Source organism: Aethalodelphis obliquidens, unplaced genomic scaffold (genome assembly GCF_003676395.1).
Source record: "Aethalodelphis obliquidens isolate GAN/ISIS:26980383/991018 unplaced genomic scaffold, ASM367639v1 scaffold23, whole genome shotgun sequence".
Taxonomy (NCBI): domain Eukaryota; kingdom Metazoa; phylum Chordata; class Mammalia; order Artiodactyla; family Delphinidae; genus Aethalodelphis; species Aethalodelphis obliquidens.
In genome coordinates this window covers 6,581,006-6,598,041 of record NW_020837967.1, presented here as the reverse complement: position 1 = coordinate 6,598,041, position 17,036 = coordinate 6,581,006, and the positions used below count along the sequence as shown (strand labels likewise).

General features: G+C 42.6%; 1 pseudogene; it reads right to left on the bottom strand.

Annotated features, from left to right (window-relative positions):
- Positions 1 to 1,805: 1,805 nt before the first annotated feature.
- Positions 1,806 to 1,933, bottom strand: LOC113628463 (uncharacterized; annotated as a pseudogene).
- Between the last annotated feature and the right edge of the window lie 15,103 nt (positions 1,934 to 17,036).

The following is a 17,036-nucleotide window of genomic DNA, read 5'->3' as shown; positions in this document are numbered from 1 at the left end:
CATCCTGAACTTCTTCCTTACCCCCAAGCGAAGCTCGGGTGTACACTTAAGCCAAGCATGGGATAAGGGTGTTGAAGGGTGTCAGGGGTAAGGTGGGGGTTTTGAGCATGATAGCTGGTAATGAAATAAATGTTGAAAATGTCTAGGCTTATACATTTAGCTATGTCACTATTTTCCTGTGTCCGGTAGCCATTTCAAGCGCAGAGTTCAATGGTTGAGTGTGGAGCTCGACAGTCCCCTGGCCCGCGTGGAACAGGGAGGAGGGAACTGGCTCCACTTGTTAGAAATCCCAGGCTTCTGTCGTCAATTGGGGATTGTTAGAAATCCCAGGCTTCTGTCGTCAATTGGGGAGAGGAGGAAGGCAGCCGAGGCAAATGGGCTTTGAGTGGAATATAGCCTCAAGACGTTACATCCCAGCTTTCCTGGAGTCCCCACGGTGATCTCCTCTTGGGGACAGGAGAAATAAAACCCCTGCATCTTATTCAGGTGTCAATGAAAAAATGTTGCCTGCTATATTAGTAAACAAAGGATGCTACAGCCATCAAGCCATCACAGTGCAGCCACCCGCAGCTGTGCACCCTGAGGAGACTCAGGATGAGAAAGCACAGGACACTGGCCCCGGATAGCTGAGGTGCCTATCAAAGGAATGATTTCAGTGAGCCCAGACTCTTGCATCTTCCCGTACACAGAAAAGCGCTAACTTCCTTAACTTGAGATATCTGGTTTTCTTTAATTAACAGTAATCTTTTGATGTTCCTACACCTGGTCTTTGTTGTGAAAATTCCTGTATACCCTGGGTCCTCCTTTACCTCTTTGGAGCAGTCCCTCAGCTATCTGAGAGGTTGTGTCCCGGGCTTAAGTCCTCAGTTTTGTCTGCCGAATAAAACATAACTCTCAACTTTTAGGTTGTGTATTATTTTTCAGTTGACACAGGACAGGCCCCTTTCCCTCCTTTTGATGCTCTTGTAGGGTGAGCCCAACCATCCCCTTAACTAATGACCACCCAGATTCATGTCTCCCACATCTGTCTCTGGCCCTGCCTCCTGAGATCAAGACCAGGAGCGATTTGAGCATGACATGAACCTACTTGATAACCCACAACCCCTCCCAGGGTATGCTTCTACTCCTCCTGTATCCATCTGAGGGATAGTGCCACCACCTTTGGCCTTTTCATCCCTCACACCTAATTATTTTCTTTCTTTCTTCTTCTTTTTTTTTTTTTTTTGCCATGTCTAAACTTTCTCTAAATGTCACACCCAGTATTTTGCTATGTTTGAAGTACCTTTAAACCTGTTTTCCTGTCCTCTAGTCTGACTGCTCTTTTCTTCTCTGCTTACCTGAACTATTATCTGTCCTTGCGCCTAGTCTTTTCCTCTTCAGCTCACTTCCCACACTGATCCTCTGATCCTTCCCTGGTTGATTGGTTGTTTTTAACATTTGTGCTCCTTAATTCCTGTGGAAGAAACCTCAAGGTCCTTAGTTTGGGGTACAGGACCATTAACAATCTAATGGCAACCTCATCTCCAGTGCATTCCCCGTCTTCCAACTTAGATTGCACTCTAGTCAAATCAGGCTACTAACTGTTTCCCAACCAGGCCCGGTCTTGGCTGCCATCATTCCCCACGTCTCTGCTTGGTGAAATCCTACACGCATTTTAGGATTTCTGTCCATTTGGCTGTGGATTCTCTCCTGAAACGTCCCTCACCATTAGAAATATTATTCCGTCCCTACTCTCGGATCCAGAGTCCTCACTTGCTCCTTGTTCAGTACTTAACATAGTGTGTTATAATTATATACTCCTGTCTCCAACGAGTTGGTAATCTTCCCATGGAGAGACCCGAGCCCCAGAATTCTAAAGGGCTCGATTCTCAATTAGCAATAATTGTGCCTCAGATAAACCTCATTGGCTACGATACTGCCACTGCGCAAAGCTAGGGCTCGATTCTCTACCAGTGTTTCTCAAAGTGTGTCTTAGAACACTCATTCTGCTGGATGTTAATCAACATTATATAGTGCTTATAGTGTTGTCAGTGCTGCTATAAATACTTCGCATGTAGGTAGGTATTATTATCCATTTTATAGATGAAGAAACTAATAGCTAATAAGTGGGAGCGCTAGCTAGGATTCAAATGCAGGCAGTATTGTTCCAAAGGCCATGCGCGTAACCTGACATGATTTGAACCTATGACATCACACTATATTGTCCCTCAGTTTAATAGGTATTATATGATACAGGGGTTTGTTTGTTTTTTTTGCGTACACGGGTTTCTCACTGTAGTGGCCTCTCCCGTTGCGGAGCACAGGCTCCGGACGCACAGGCTCAGCGGCCATGGCTCACGGAACCAGCCGCGCCGCGTCATGTGGAATCTACCCGGACCGGGGCACGAACCCGAGTCCCCTGCATTGGCAGGTGGACTCTCAACCACTGCGCCACCAGGGAAGCCCCAAGAGTTTTAAGAATGAATGCCCTATTTAATAAACACTGGGTTAAGCAAGTTTAAATAGGTGGATCTTTGCTTCTTGGAGCTTTTCATATGTTAATACACATTGTGAATTTCCAAGAGGAGGCTGTAGTTAACAGCATTTCTCACACCATCTCAGCTACCAAACCCTATTGTTTCCCATAGATTACTTATCTTGCAGGTTAATGTCTGTGCAGTATAATTTGGAAAATATTGCTTTAGATCAGTTTTTCCAAATTCATACCACCTTGTAACTTAATAAATTATCCAAATTTTAAACTGGACTATTGTAATAATATATGTGAATATTATATATTTATCACATTCTTTTTTTACCCTCAGTTTTACTGAGATATAATTGACATACATCACTGTATAAATTTAAGGTGTATAGCATAATTGTTCAACTTCTATACATTGTGAATTGATTACTATAGTAAGATTAGTTAGCATCCATCATGTCATATAGGTACAATAAAAAGAGGCAGCAAAAAAACCCTTTTCTTCTCATTATTATGGGAACTGTTAGGATTTATTCTCAACAGTTTTCATTTATTCCATACAGCTGTGTTAACTATGATGGTCATCATGTGTATGTTACATCCCTCATACTTATTTTTCTTATAACTGGAAGTTTATACCTTTTGACTATCATCTCCCCCTCCCTGCTCCCGCCTCTGGTAACCACAAATATGATCTCTTTTATGAATGTTGGTTTTTTTTTTTATTCCAAAAGTGAGATCATACAGTATTTGTCTTTCTCTGTCTGACTTATTTCACTTAGCATAATGCCCTCAAGGTCCATCCATGTTATTGCAAATGGGAGGATTTTTTCATTTTTTTATAGCTGAATAATATTCCATGGTATGTATGTGTGTGTGTGTGTGTGTATGTGTATGTATATCACAACTTCTTTATCCATTCAGCCATTGATGTTTCCATGTCTTGTTATTGTAAATAATGCTGCTATGAACATAGGGGTGCAGATATCAGTTTTAAAATAAATTTATTTATTTATTTATTTATTTTTGGCTGCATTGGGTCTTCGTTGCTGTGCGCAGGCTTTCTCTAGTTGCGGCAAGCAGGGGCTACTCTTCGTTGTGGTGCGCAGGCCTCTCACTGCGTTGGCCTCTCTTGTTGCAGAGCACAGGCCCCAGGTGCACAGGCTTCAGTAGTTGTGGCACGCGGGCTCAGCAGTTGTGGCTTGCGGGCTCTAGAGCGCAGGCTCAGCAGCTGTGGGGCACGGGCTTAGTTGCTCCACGGCATGTGGGATCTTTCCGGACCAGGGCTCGAACCCGTGTCCCCTGCATTGGCAGGCGGATTGTTAACCACTGTGCCACCAGGGAAGTTAGTGTTTGAGTTAGTGTTTGAGTTAGTGTTTTCATTTCTTTTGGGTATATTCCTTGAAGTGAAATTGCTGCATCATATGGTAGTTCTATTTTTGAGGATCCTCCATACTGTTTTCCACATGTACCAGTTTATAGTGCACAAGGTTTCCCTTTTCTCCACATCCTCATCAAGCATTTATTATTTCTTGTCTTTTTATAATTGCCATTCGAACAGGCAGGAGTTGATATTGTGGTTTTGATTTGTGTTTCCCTAATGATTAATGATGTTTTTTCATGTACCTGTTAGCCATTCATATACTGTATTTGGAAAAATGTCTGTTCAGGCCTCTTGCTCATTTTAAAAATTGGATTATTGGTTTTTGTGCATTGAGTTGTATAAGTTGGTTATATATTTTGGATATTAACCCCTTATCAGATGTATGTTTTTCCCATTCTGTAGATTGTCTTTTAATTTTGTGGATGATTTCTTTCACTGTGCAGAAGCTTTTCAGTTTGATGTAATCCCACTTACTTAGTTTTGATTTTGTTCCTTTTGCTTTATGTGTCATATCTAAAAAATCATGATCCTTGGATCCATGATCCATGTCAAGGAGCTTTTTCTCTATGTTTTCTTCTAGGCGTTTCGTCGTTTCACGTCTTACATTTAAGTCTTTAATCCATTTTGAGTTAATTTTGGTATATGGTATAAGATAGGAGTCTAGTTTCACGCTTTTACATGTGACTATACAATTTTCCCAGCACCATTTATTGACAAGACTGTGTTTTCTCCATTGAGTATTCTTGGCTCCCTTGTCAAATATTAGTTGACTGTATATGCTTGGGTTTATTTCTGGGCTCTTGATTCTGTTCCATTTATCTGTTTATATGCCAGTACCATACTGCTTTGATTACTATAGCTTTATAGGATAGCTTGGAATCAGAAAGTGTGATGCCTCCTGTTTTGTTTTTCTTTCTTAGGATGGCTTTGGCCATTCAGGGTCTTTTTAGTTCCATATAAATTTTAGGATTGTTTTTTCTACTTCTCTAAAAAATGCCATTGGAATATTGATAGGGATTGCATTGACTCTGTTGATGGCTCTTGGTGGTATTGACACTTCAACAATATTAATTTTTCCAATCCGTGAACATGGGATCTATATCCATTTATTTGTGTTATCTTTGATGTCTTTCATCAGTGTCTTGTAGTTTTTGGATTTTAGATCTTTCACCTCCTTGGTTAAATTTATTCCTAAGTATTTTGTTGTCTCTAATGCTATTGTAAATGGAATTGTTTTATTTCTTTTTCAGATAATTTGATGTTATAGAAATGCTACATGACTTTTGCATGCTGATTTTGTATCCTGTAACTTTACCACATTTGTTGATTAGATGTAACAGATTTTTTTGGTGGAGTCTTTAGGATTTTCTAGATATAAAATCATGTTGTCTGAAAATAGACACAGTTTTACTTCTTCCTTTTCCAATTTTGATGCCTCATATTTCTTTTTCTTGCCTGATTACTCTGGCAGGAACTTCTAGTACTATGTTGAGTGGGAGTGGTGAGAGTGGGAATCCTTGTTTGTTTCTGTTCTTAGAGGTAAAACTTTCAATCTTTCACCATTGAATATGATTTAGCTGTGGGATTATCATATATGGCCTTTATTATGTTGAGGTACATTCCTTCTCTTCCTAATTTGTTAAGAATTTTTATCATTAATGGATGTTGAATTTTGTCAAATGCTTTTTCTACATTTATTGAGATGATCATATGATTTTTTTTTTCATTCTAGTAATGTGGTATCACATTGATTTGTGTGTGTTGAACCATCCTTTCATCTCAGGTATAAAACCCTCTTGATCATGATGAATGATCTTTTTTATGTGCTTTTTGATTTGATATTATTTTATTGAGAAATTTTGCATCTATATTCATGAAGGATATTGGTGTGTTGTTTTCTGGTAGTGTCCTTTCTTGCTTTGGTATGAGGGTAATGCTGCCTTTGTAAAATGAGTTTGGGAGTGTTCCCTCCTCTTTGGTTTTTTAGAAGAGTTTGAGAAGGATTGGTTGAAGCCTTCTTTAAATGTCTGGTAAAATTCACCAGTGAAGCCATCTGGTTCTGGACTTTCTTCACTGGGGTATTTTTGATTACTGATTCAATCTCCTTATTAGTAGTTGGTCTATTCAGACTTTCTATTTCTTCCTGAATCAAACTCATAGTTTGTATGTTTCTAAGAATTTTTCTATTTCTTCTAGGTTGGCCAGTTTGCTAGCATATAGTTGTTCATAGTAACCTCTTATGATCCTTTGTATTTTTGTGGCATCAGTTGTAATGTCTCCTTTTTCATTTCCTTTTTTTTAAAAAAAAAATTTATTTAGTTTTGGCTGTGTCAGGTCTTAGTTGCGGCACGTGGGGTCTTTCGTTGTGGCGCACGGGCTGTTTGTTGCAGCACACGGGCTTCTCTCTAGTTGCAGCGTGTGGGCTCTCTAGTTGTGGCAGGTGGGCTCCAGAGTGCATGGGTTCTGTAGTTGTGGCACGTGGGCTTAGTTGCCCCCACAGCGTGTGGGATCTTAGTTACCCAACCAGGGATCGAACCCCCATCCCTTGCATTGGAAGGTGGATTTTTAACTACTGGACCACCAGCGAAGTCTTGTCCTTTCTCATTTCTAATTTTCTTGCGTGGGTCCTCTCTTTTTTCCTTGATTAGTCTAGTTAAAAGTTTGTCAACTTTGTTTATCTTTTCAAAGAACCAATTCTTAGTTTGGTTAATCTTTTTGATTGTTTTCCTGTTATTTCATTTATTTCTGCTCTAGTCTTGATTATTTCCTTCCTTTTGCTAACTTTTGCCTCAGTTTGTTCTTCTTCTAGTTCCTTAAGGCGTAGAGTTAGGTTGTGTATTTGGGATCCTTCTTGCTTCTTAATATAGACATTTATTGCTATGAAATTCCATTTTAGAACTGCTTTTGCTGTATCCCATAAGTTTTGATATGTTGTGTCTCTGTTTTTGTTTACCTCAAGATACTTTTTAATTTCACCTTTAATTTCTTCTTTGATCTATTGGTTGTTTAGAAGAGTGTTATTTAATTTCCATGTTTTTATGAAATTTTCAGTTTTCCTCTTGTTATTGATTTCTAGTTTCATACCATTGTGGTCAGAGAAGATACTTGGTATGATTTCAGTGTTCTTCAATTTGCTAAGGCTTGTTTTGTGGCCTAACATGTAGTTTATCCTAGAATATGTTCCATGTGCACTTGAGAAGAATGTGTATTCTGCTTTGTAGGATGGAATGTTCTATATATGTCTGTTAGGTCCATTTGGTCTATAGTGTTCAAATTCACTGGTTCCTTATTGATTCTCTGTCTGGATAATCTATTCATTTTTAAGAGTAGGGTATTTAAAGTCTCCAACTATTATTGTATTGCCATACATTTTCTTTTAGCTCTTCTACAATTTTTGCTTTATATATTTAAGTGCTCTGGTGTTGGGTGCATAAATATTTAGTTGTTATATCTTCTTGATGTATTGACCCCTTTATCATTATATAATGGCCTTCTTTGTCTCTTTTTACCATTTTCAGTTTAAAGTCTAGTTTGTCTGATATAACTGTAGTTACCCTTTTTTGGTTTGGTTTGGTTATGCTTTGCTTGAAATATCTTTTTCTATCCAATCACTCTCAGTCTCTGTGTGTTGCGGCGAGCCGTTTCCGACCAGCAGAATAACAAGTCGCCACATGCAAGATTCTTCTCGTATCACACTTTATTGGAGCACAGCTTGGTTAAAGAAAAGATGGAAGGAAGACACCGCAATCCTATAGCAGTCTGCTTATATAGGGATTAAAAACATGTGTCGCTCTGTGATTGGCTTTCGCCGATGGTGCGATTTGTGAGCCAGCATCGGATAGGTCGCTACTTTAAAACCTCATTAGTATACTTAGCGCAAGCGCAGTGGCCACAGAAAGGATGACTCAGCTTATTTCAGCTTCCTGCCGCGCCCTACAGAGTGGAGAATTTAATCCATTTACATTTAAAATAATTATTGATAAGTAAGGACTCACTATTGCCATTTTATTGTTTTCTGGTTGTTTTGTAAGTCCATTGTTCCTTGTTTCTTATCCTGCTGTCTTTTTTTGCGTTTTGTTGTCTTGTGGTATCACTATGCTTTGACTTCTTTGTCACGTTCTTTTGTGTAATTACTACAGGTTTTTTCGCTTATGGTTACCATGATGCTTACATAAAATATCCTAAAATTATAAGACCCAAATTTAAACTAGTAACATAGCTTCAATAGAATTCCTATGCTTTACACTTTTATTTCTCCCCCTCACATATTAAGTTATTGATGTTACAGTTTACATATATTTTATATTGTGTAACTGAGAACAGATCATTGTAGGTTTGGTTATTTTTACTATTTTTTTTAACTTTTAGAGTTGTAAGTGAACTATGTACCACTATTGTCTTATTACAAAATCTAACTTTGACTATATATTTACTATTACCAGTGAGTTTTACACTGCCTTATGTCTTTATGATGTTAACTAGTGTTCTTTTATTTCCACTCAAATAATTCCATTAGCATTTCTTGTAAGGCAGTTCTAGTGGTAATGAATTCCCTCAGCTTTTGTTTGTTTGGGAAAGTCTTTATCTATCCTTCATTTATGAAGGACAGTATTCTTGGTTGACAGGTTTTTTCTTTCAAAATTTTGAATATGTCATCCCATTCTCTTCTGGCCTGAAAAGTTTCTGCTAAGATAATCTGTTGGTAGTCCTATGGGGTTCTCTTGTATGTAACTTCTTTCTTTTTTCTTACTGCTTTAAAAAATCTTTTTTGTCTTTGACTTGACAATTTAATCATAATGTGTATTGGTGTAGCTTTCTTTGGGTTCACCCTGTTTGGGATCATTTGGGCCTGTTGTATCTGGATGTTTAGTTTGGAAGTTTTTAGCCATTATTGCTTTAAATATACTTTCTGTCTCTCTTCTGGAATTCCCATGATGTGAATATTGTTTCTTTTCATTGTGTCCCATAAGTCTGTAGGCTTTCTTCACTAGTTTTCATTCTTTTTTCTTTTTGCTCTGACTGGATAATTTAAATGTCTTATCTTCCAGGTCATTGATTCTTTCTTCTGCATGGTTGAGTCTGCTTTTGAAGCTCTCTGTTGAATTCTTTTTGTATTTTTCAGCTCAAGAATTTCTATTTGTTTGTTCTTTTTTGATGGTTTCTCTTTCTTTGTTGAACTTCTCATTTTGTTAACTTCTTGTTTTGTTAATACATTGTTTTCCTAATTTCATTCAGTTGTTTTTATTTTCTTGTATTTCACTAAACTTCTTTAGGGGGATTATTCTGAATTCTTTGTCTGACAGTTCATAGGTCTTTATTTCTTTAAGGTCAGTTATTTGAGCTTTATTAATTTCTTTTGGTGGTGTCATATTTTCCTGATTTTTTAATAATCCTTGATTCCTTACATTGGTGTCTCCTTTTCCAGACTTTGCAGGTTTGCTTTGGTAGAGATAGTTTTTATCATTAGCTCAGTTTGGGTTTTTACACATGTCTGCTGGTAATGTCCTTGGACAGGTGGGGCCTGCTGTAAGGTCTGATTTTGGTGAGGCAACTGTTTGGACTGTGAGGTTGGGGTGAGGGGTGTGTGCCACTGGCTGAGAACAGCTGGATAGAACTGCTAGCTTGTTCCCTGTCCAAGTGAGGCTGTAGGATGGGCTTTGTGGTTGCCTGGATTCTCTGGTCAGGCTTACTAGATGGCCAGGACTGGGTACTATGCTCAGCAGTAGGTGGGGCTAAGAGTTAGCTTCCCTGCAGTTTGAGGACCTGAATCAGGCAAGAGTGTACACTGAATATTTCTGGTCAGGTGATGCCAAGGCTTTTTGCTCTGCATAGAGGGAAAGCCATGGGCTGTGCTCTTTGTTCAGGTGTCACTGTAAGAAGGGCTGTTGGGTGGGCTACGCAGCTTGCTGCGTGCGCTGGTAAGACTCTCTGGTCTGGCAGGCTGAAGGCTGTATCCAGTAATGAGTGGGGTTATGAATTAGTTTCTCTGTCTGGGCACAACAGAAGCAGCTCCAAGGCTGCTAAGGTTCTCTGTGGTCTTGGTGCAAGCTAACCCATGCCCCAGGTGGTCCCCTGGCTGAACAGGGCCACTGGTTTTGTTTTTTTGTTTTGTTTTTTAAATTTATTTATTTTTGGCTGCGTTGGGTCTTCGTTGCTGCGCGTGGGCTTTCTTTAGTGGCGAGCAGGGTCTACTCTTTGTTGCGGTGCATGTGCTTCTCATTACGGTGGCTTCTCTTGTTGCGGAGCAAGGGCTCTAGGTATGCAGGCTTCAGTAGTTGCAGCATGTGGGCTCAGTAGTTGTGGTGCACAGGCTTAGTTGTGCCTTGGCATGTGGGATCTTCCCGCACCAGGGCTTGAACTCGTGTTCCCTGTAATGGCAGGCAGATTCTTAACCACTGTGACACTAGGGAAGTCCCGGGCCACTGGCTTTGCTTTGGGGGTGATCAGCTCTGCCTACCTGCCTCTTGGCTCAAGCATTGCTGGGTTATGCAGCAGGTTCCAGGTGTTCTTGCAGCTCTTTCTTTCACATGGGGCTGGGGGCCATACTCTGCAGCATGTGAGTTATGACTCAGCTCTCCTGCCTGGGTGGGACTGGGTGGGCCCACTTCAGGCAATTCCCAAATTTTCCCAAACAAGCTTTCTGGTGAGGGGATGCAGGGGGCAGGAGCCATCCTCCACAGCAGGTGGGGCTGACTCAGCTCTTCTGCCTGGGTGTGAGCAGACCAGCCTCCAGGGCCAGCAAAGCTCACATGAGGACCTGAATCAGGCAGACCTGCACCTTGCTGAGTTCTCTGGTCACGCTGCACCACCACCTTGGTTTTGCAGGTGAGCAAAGCCACAGGTAGGGACTACTACCTAGGTTCTGCAGGTAGGAACTTGGTCTGCCAAGGTCCAAGGGCTGGTTGCTGGAACCCCCTCCCCACTTCTTCATCATGATCAGACTCCCCGTGATTGAGCCTCACGGATTCCCGTGATTCCTATGGGGTGAAGCTAGAGTTGGGGCTCCCACAAAGTGACCTATTGTGCTAGGGAGGCTGGATGTCACCCCTGGGCTCTTTTTTCTCACTGGAGGAACCGGAGGCTCTGGGAAGAGCTCTTGGCATGGTGCTGTGCTGCTCTGGTCTGGGGGAGGGGCATGTGGTCCACATGTGGCTGCTTCTCCTACCCTTCTGTTGCAGTTTGTCTTATCTCTGTGGTGGTGGAGAGTGGGGTGCTGCAGCCTCACTTTGTTCCCAGGATTCTCTCAGTGGTGTCTTGCCCATGATAGTTGTTAGCTGTTCTTCTTGTAAAGGGGAGTGAAGTCAGGAATGACCTATGTCACCTTCAGAGGTCACGTCACTCCTATCATATTCTTTAGCGACAGAGTCCTCAGTGTTTCCTTTTTGGTTTGTTCTAGCCAATACGTGACTGGGCTGAAGGGGATACTAGGAGTAGGGGTATGTCTAGCCCTGTAGGGGAAGATGAACCTGGAATGTGGAATACACACTCACAGTGGGATGGGAAGGTGGGAGCTGGGTGAAGAGCAAGCTTCTGGGCTTGGGACCCTGGAGCTCCAGGTGGATGGTGACTGCACCATCAGCTCTGCAGGACATTTTCTCATGCCATAGCCCCACCCTTCATTCCCGCCGAGACTCTGTCTCCCCTTACCAGTCCCCTCCCTGCCGCATTGCACTCCTTGATGGGAAGGCTCCCATTTGTTTCAGGTCATAGTTTTTTAAGTGGTGAAGTTATTGGATAGAACACATTCTGTAGACTGCTAAGAATGTGCCATAGACGGTCAGTTGGGAAACACGACTCTTGAGCACATAGGGCACTTTGCTCAGCTCTGCCCTGGGTAGAGACGTTGGTGTTGAGAAGACTTTCCCAGCTCTTCCACCCCCATCACCCAGTGTATTTCATTCTTCTCTAGGACAGACCTTTAAGCTTTAGCCAGGGAGACATTGTGTCTGAGTAGCACTGAGCTCCGTGAAGGACTAGAAAGTCTGAAACAGCCGCCATCTGTTTGTGGCTCTTCAGTACATAATCCTGTGTGGGTGCTGTGGTGATATAGTGTCCACTGTGGGGAGAGAGTGTTTTGTTTGTACCATCTGCTCTTGCTGGTTTGAAGGGTTTCTCCTTACTTGGCAGATATGCTAATCAAGGCAAAGTCCTGGAGGCAGGGCCATGTATTACTTTTCTCTGCACTGCCAGCCCCTACCCGCGTGCCTCGCGTGGAGTGGCTGCTTAGTACATGACTTTTGAACAAATGAATGATTAGTGGATTATGCATTATCCTTGTGGTAGCTGTTGACAAGTTGGGACACATTACTTGTATTCAAGTGCATTTCCTGGATGCCTGGAGCTACATGGCATCCAGGCAGCAGCATGGACTGTTTGCCTTCAAGGCTGTTCTGATGACTTAGTTGCACTGTATTGCTTGTGGGCTGGCCCGGCCCCCATCCTGCTCCAGGCACTAACTTGGCAGGCTCAACAGTAGCTGCAGCTGAGAGGACGTGAATTGACCTGCTTCTCAGGAGTGCCTTAGCATCCAGTGCCTCTAGTCATAGTTTTCTGTTGATTTGTACTCAGGTCAGTGGTCTGGTCTCTTAGATATGAAGAATATATCTAGGGACAGTCCCTAGGTATAAAATATTCCTGAGAGGGTACAAAATTTAGCTTAAGAAAAGGTGACAGTAGGACTCAAGGTAGTTTGACCTAATTGCAGGAATGTTTTTCCACTCAGGACCCAGTAGCTGATTAGCTCTGTGGCAACAAAGCAGAGCCTGCATATTTGGGGTGCACGAGCAGTTGAGTGTTCTTCCTCACCCCCATCTGTGCCCCAGGCCTCCCATAGTGGCTCCTGACTTCTGCCACCAGTTTCCACCATCCTCATCCCATCCCATAGTCAGACTTCTCTCCACAAATATTTCCTGAGTTGTCCATTTCATAAGGAATGCTTTTCCCTCCCTAGCAAGGTCACCTGCTACATCCATCCACCCACCCATCCGTCCATCCAACAGTTCTGAACACTGACTATATGGCAGGCACTGTGTTGAGGCACTGGGGATACAGCAATGAATGAGACACAGTCACTTCCTTCAAAGAGCTCACAGTCTAGCTTGGGAGACAGACGTAAGCAACGTGTAAACACACAGCAAATAGTGAATGTCATGATGCGTCGCAGACGGTGAACTACGGGAACACAGAAGTGGTAGAGAGATGAGGAAAGGAGAAGGAAGGAGAGAATGATTCCAGAGACAATAAATGTATGTCACGGGGCTTAGGTAATGGTGGCCCTGTCTGATTTCCCTTCTTCTAAAGCAGTGGTTTTTAACCTTTTGTGCTTTTAGTAACAAAATTGTATTTCTAAATAAAATTCTGCATGGACCACCAATAAATAAAACAAGCAAAAGCAGAGCACCTTCGGTTAAACTGGGCGTGTGGTGACGTGGTCTAGCGAGCTCTCTGCTTGGCTCTACCTAGGCTTCTGAGCTCTGACCCCTGCTCTTCCCAAGGTGGTCAAAGACCTATAGGTTCTGGTTGCTACTGAGGACACAGCTTTGCCTTGGAAGGGCATAGAACCTACAGGCTTGTTACAGGCGAACCTCCAGGTGATTTTGTCATTCCCACATAGGACCTAAACTGGATGGCTGGGCTTTTCTTTTGGGTAAGAGATACCTAAATATAAAACTTAAAGGTAGGGAGGGGTGGATTCGAGTGAGGAATCAGTTTCCTTTTCTGAGGATGGAGTTAGTTGTTCCCCAAGGCTTAGGGCAGCCTAAGAGTGGGTATGCCTCTAGTGTACAGTTTCTCACGAGGGGAAAAGCCTGTCCTGGAGCTTGTTGGTGCAGAGATGTCTGCTGGAGGACCTGCGGTTTCTGGTCAGACCTTGTCCATAGTTGTCCAAGGAACCCAGGGAGAACTGTGGGGCTCTCTGGGGATGGCTGAGTGCATACGTAGCAGGAAAAAGTAATAGACCAGGCCAGTGGAGGGGAGCTTAGCCCACCATGTCGGTAGATACGAACACCGCTACTAACTGGTTGACCTTACTGAATACTTACAATGTGATGGATCTTCATCTCGGCGTTTTTTAAGTATTGGCTTAGTTAATCCTCATAACAACCCCTTGCAGTAGGTATTATTCTTATGCCCGTTTTGCCAACGAGGAAATTAAGGCACTGAGAGGTTACACGGGTGATGAGTGGTGCTAGAGCTGGCATTCCAACTGAGGCGGCGTGGCTCCAGAGAGTATGTCTAAGTATTGAATACTTTTCCCTACCTTTAACACCAGCTTCGCGCTTGAGGGGTCATCTAGCGTCTCAAAGCTGGGGACTTGTATTTGGGGCTTTGATCAGTTGCAGAACACATACTATGTCTTTTATATTTTTGTATGCAATATACATATTTATATATTTTTTATTTTTAAAAATATCCTTCAGATGTGGGCAGGCAGAAGTTGGTGCCAGGCAGCTTCACTGCCAGTAGCGAAAGGTTCAAAGAAACGGTGCAATCCCCCTAAAGCAGCTCCCGCCTGACAGACCCTCAGACCCTCAAGCTGTGGCTCTGAGCTGGTCTCCCAGCACGCAGCCCCCGGCTGGTGAGTTCCGGAGTGGGGGACGATGGAATCGGGGCTGCAGACCTGAGAGCGGAGTATGTCAGTGTTCATCCTTTCTTCCCTGAGGCTCAGAGCTCTTCTTCCCATTATTGCCTCAAATGTGTCTTTTCATAGAGGATTCTTTCTAGCAATGTGACTGATGCTCAAGGTAAGCCCACCAGCTCTTCAACACCCGAGCCCAGTTCATGTAGACCAGTGGTTTTAACCTTTTTTAAAACAGAACCTCTACTCCAACCTCAAACTGCATGGGCTCCAGTAAGAACGTCTATCTCGACCCTTTCATTTTGCTACCCTTGGCTAATCCTCTGATCTCTCACTAGAAGTTTTTGGTTTGATGACAAATATATGAGTAGGAGGTTTGGGGTGGGAGGAGGCAGAGACTGGACCAAGAATTTTGGATTATCTGGGGATTTTCATTAACTGTATCTCCCTGTCCCTCGCTATCAGGGATGACTAAGATTTGTTTTATAAAGGATTAGGATGCCTGTGCCGTTTTGCAAGTAGAAGTTTACGACTTTTTCTTCAAACCAAACATCAAGCAAGAAAAACTAATCTAACATAAAACCTCAAAGCAAAAAAAATCTAACAGGAAATGCCATTCTGTTCAGACTTATGGCCTGTAGGAAAAATTTCAAAAATATTCCTTCAAAGGACCAAGCAGCAGGCCTCCCATATAAGCTTTGCAGCTGTTATAGGATGTCTCTCACATATAGCTTTGAAATTTTACCCTTCTCATCCTGAGTGATCAAACCCCTTCTCTTGCTTTCGCTCGTTTTGCAGTCCTGAATAGACCCGCCATCGCTCTCCAGCAGGGTATGGTTCTAGTGTCATCTCATTTTGGAAAAACTTTGGTGCAGACCAGCATTATTCTTCGATCTGCCTTTCTTTTTCGTCCCCTTTCTTCTGAGCCTAAAGAGATCGATCGCATTTAGAAAGGCAGTTGGGTTTTCTAGGTTAGGGCAGATTCTGGACGCTTTCCAGGTGTCTTTTGGTGGCGAAGGGACTGCTCTCTTCTGCTGCCCTCAGCGCCTGGGTAGAGATTTGCCAGGGCCACCAGTAAGGGCATGATTTTCCAGATGACTCTCGCTAAAATGCACCAGGAAGAACTTCCCCCCACTCCATTTTGTTTCCAAAGTCAATTTATTGAATATTAAGTCATAAAGCCAGTGATTATAATTTTAATGAAAAATAACCTGTATCACTCAAGACAGAAAAGAACAAAAATGCCCCTTAGAAACACTGCTTTGAAAAATAATCACATTAACTTTACACACAAGAATCCTTTCTTAAGCTTTATTTAAGAAATCGAGTACTATATAGTTCAATATATATAAGACACATCCAGTATTGTGTTCCTGATAGCAAGTGCATAGATTTTGTTAAGATATCATTTTCACTTGATATAAACGTTTCATGGTCACATGAAGATAATATTCCCAGTGATTTTGCCCAAGCATGAGAGGAGAGAACAGAACACAGCAGAAATAGTGAACTACAACAGAGATGAAAAACAAAAACAGCGAATTAGCAGAACAGTCGATTCCTGATAAGTGAATAAGCTGATTGTTTGGTCACAATGTTTTTATTCACTTATCAGGAACGATTCACAGTACATTAATGTTCACTGTGTTTCCTAGCCTGCCAGCTAAGAGTGCCAGCCCGAAATTGCTCGTAACTGCTGTGGGCTGTGCAGATATGTGGCTCCCATCAGCAAGGTAAACGTTGACAGGTCTGTCATTTCCCAAGGTGGTCCATGTATGGCAAGCAGATACACCTTGCTGACACTGCAGTGGTGTTTTAAAGAATCAAAAGGGTAAGTGTGAATTTAGGCAGGGACAAACTTTACAGTCTTAAGTGCTTAAGGGAACTAGCATTTTTGTCCCCTTCTTTGGAGAATTGTTGTTTTTGCAAAACAACAAAAAAATCTGGCTTTGTCTTTCCCTTCTTTTACTCATGCTGAGTATTTTGCCTTGTGCCAAATGGTAGACCTATATACTTATATGACTTAAATATTTAAAAAGTAAACACTTGCATCTTGGAAAGAATCGATCACCCTCTTTACCCCCCTTCTCCCCTCCCTCACACCCCCCCCCCCCCCCCCCCAAATAATAACATACAAGAAAGAAAAATCACGCCCATAGCCGTCTTTTCCCACTAATGTAAGCAGTGGGTTTTCAGAGGCAAACTGATGAAGGCTCTGATGAGATTTAAAGCAGAAGTATTGGCAGGAAGTCAGCTCTCATCTGTGCAGGTTTAGAGCTGGTGGAAGTTACTTCACTGAGGTGTTCGGCCTATGGGGGAAAGAGCCTCCTTCCCTCCGCCTCACCCGGCCCCTCTGTTGTTGAGCCGACTGGAAAAGACAGTCTAGGGGTCAGAGGGGCTGCCGAAACCGGAGGGTGGGGAGCCTGAGCACCTGCAGGGAAAATCTCCTTGGCGGCCAGAGGAAGGCTGCCGGTGCTGGGTGGCCTGAGTTGGACAGAGCTTGTGCGTCTGAAGAGTTGGAGGGAGAGATCAGAGCAGACGTCAATGGAATCTTGTAAGAGCACTTGGAGAGCAGTCAGATTCCTGAGCAGAAGAGATGGGCAGAAGAGGGA